Source organism: Rhagoletis zephyria, unplaced genomic scaffold (genome assembly GCF_001687245.7).
Source record: "Rhagoletis zephyria isolate East Lansing unplaced genomic scaffold, Rhagoletis_zephyria_1.1 Rzeph_scaffold_04427, whole genome shotgun sequence".
NCBI lineage: Eukaryota > Metazoa > Arthropoda > Insecta > Diptera > Tephritidae > Rhagoletis > Rhagoletis zephyria.
The window spans coordinates 40,180-43,116 of record NW_016161510.1 but is presented as its reverse complement, the minus strand read 5'-3'; positions in this window follow the sequence as shown (position 1 = coordinate 43,116).

The window sequence follows — 2,937 nt, the reverse complement described above, 5'->3', positions numbered from 1 at the left end:
TCGCTTTGTTTTTAATAATTTATCAAATGTATATTTTTAACAAATGATGTGCACGCCTAGAACCATATTGTGGCACAAAAATTAAATTCGCAATCCTCAACAAATGGTAAGTTATTATTAACACATGACATTTTTCTTAGTCACTTGGCTACAATAATGCATACATATCGCCCAGCGTCTTCAAAAGATACACAACTCAAAATGACACGTTCTCAGAAAATGCGAAAAACTAGGCAAGGGAGAGTTTACCTTAGGGGTTTTCAACAAATTATAACAAAACTTTGGTTCAGCTTTTGCTAAAACGTAAATAAAAGCTCTGTGTACATTTTCAGTGCATAATTTCAAAAATGCCAAATTTTGAGTCACTTTTGAAGATCGTGTGCGATATGTCGTATGCCTTTTAATCGGTTGCGGATTGGTATTTATGCATACCCAGTTCGTTTATAAAATGTTTAAGAACTAAAAACAAACAGGAAGAAATGAGAATAGTCCAAATAAATCATAACCACTGTGAAGCAGCTCAGGACCTGCTTACGCAGACAGTAAGGGAGCTCAAACCCGACGTAGTGATTATAAACGAACCATAAAAATGTAAAGACGACTGCGATTGGTCATTCGAAAGCCAAAAATGCCCAGCTATATGGCGGTAGGCTAGCTTTCCAGAGATCCCATGGAGTGGTAGAAGGTTTCGTTCGATTCACATCTTCTGTTGTTACGCAAGGCCCTGTCTCAGAGAAACAGGATGTTTCAATCATCAATAGCGCAAATACATATACATTCTGGAAAATGGGATCAGGTTTGATAATTTCTATTATTGGCAATACTTGAAGTTGACCCCATACATTACGGTTTGTCTATAGATTTTGATACTTTTTTTATATATCGATGATTCAATAAATTTCAAAAACTTTAAAATACGATACCTCAATAAAATTCGATAGCTCGACAAATTTCGATGATTTTCGATAACTGTTCGTTTCGAGAGCTCCATAAATTTCAATAACTGAAAAATCGATAACTCGATAAACTTTGGATACCTCTACAAGTTTCGATAACTCGGTTAGTTTTGATAGCTCCACATATTTCGAAAGCTATCGACAAACTTTAATAACAGTTTACACTCTGGTGATACGATAAATTTCGATAAGCAGTGATAACTCGAGGAACTTATATAACCTTGAAATTTCGATAGCACAACATATTTTGAAAATTCCAATAACGTCAATTAGATAAATGCAATAATTTCAGTTAATCAATAAATATCGATAACTCGATAAGTTCAAAGAATTTGGTGTATTACGATAACTCGGTATCTCGGTAGCTTGATGAATTTCATTTACTTCACTTCGATAATCCCATAAATTTTTATAGCTCAATAACTATCCGTAAATTTCGCCACCTAATTTTCTGTGTCTTCAAATTTCGACAACTCAATAAACATTGATCAAGTTGAATAATACGTTGCGATAACTCAATAACACGCATAACTTGATAAATTTCGATTGCTATAAACTGACTGAATTTACTTCGATTCCTATCGAAAAATTTCAACGCATTTTCTTACCCTTTTAAAATGCAAAAAAAAAAAACATTTTCAAATCGGAGCAGTCTGTGCGAAGTTATTACATTACATACATAGTTAGGGCCCTTATTTTATAAGTTGCATAGATAGATTTAACCGATAATCCCCACTGGAACTCGAGGTCTCTCCAACTGCATACTTTCTTCGCAGTCTCGCGCAAAGCCCCATTTCATGTTTGTATTTAATAAAACGAAATCAGATTAAATTCCAAAGAGTTTTTAACAAAACGCCTAAGGCGGGGCAAGCAACCAAACAAATTGACACACAAAACGAGAGTAAATGGCCGCTTCAAGGGAAACTATGCTGAATCGGCTACAAAGGACACCAATTTGCGAAAAAGTAAAATTCTGAATAAAAGCAAAGCGATGAAACGTAAAGTAGTTTGTACGGCAAATGGTGATAAGGCAAATGATGATTGGAAGGCGGAGGGCGTAGGGCAGTTGTGTTGCTGGTTTGCTGCATAGGTTAGTTTATGGCTTCAATGGCATTGATGGAATGTCAACAAACCTCTTTCGCATGCCGCAAACCAGATGCGCTATATGCACTGAAATGTGGTTGACAAGCGGCAAAGGTACGAAACGGACGATCGGACGAAAGTATGCGTATGTGCATGTAAGACTGTAGGTATGTTTGTATGTATGCTTGTTCAAAATCGGCTCTGATTGTGGGCGTGTATGTGTGTGGATGTGTGTTAGCGTGGGTGTTTGACAAACGACAAATATGCATTTGGAAATACATAGCTTTGGCATAAGAAAATGTTACTTTGAAGCATGTCGTTTGGGACACAAAGACGGTTTGCTCTGAACATACTCTTTGTAAATACATACGTATTTGGGTTTTAGCCACAAGCCATTTGTTCGGAAAGTATCTTCGGGTATGTACATACATACATATGTATGTAGACACGTGTGTGTTTGTGGCTATACAAATTGAACATTTGTTCACCCAGACTTGGCTACAAATTGCACACCAAGTGCGGTAGGCAGGAGGCAATCAGCAAAGTCCTTAATTAAATTCCTTTGAATATTTGTTACTTACAACCTAGACATTATGCGGAAAAATGCATTTTCCCTTAGCCACAAACATTTGTTACTCTTGTACGCTTGTGCTTCGCTTTGTCTTGCTGGCATTCTCCCACACGTCTTGGCTGTATCTTGTGGATTTTCGTACTAAAATTGCCTGAAGCGCTTATAATGAAAGTAACCGGACATTTGTAATGAAAATTCCAAAACGAAAAAGAAATTAAATAAACGTGCAGGCCACGCATGCTTATGTATGTGTAAGTGGATGGCTGCAAGAACGTGAAGGTATTAGAACAATCGGATTGTAAGCAAATGTGGTGTCCTGAAGACGTT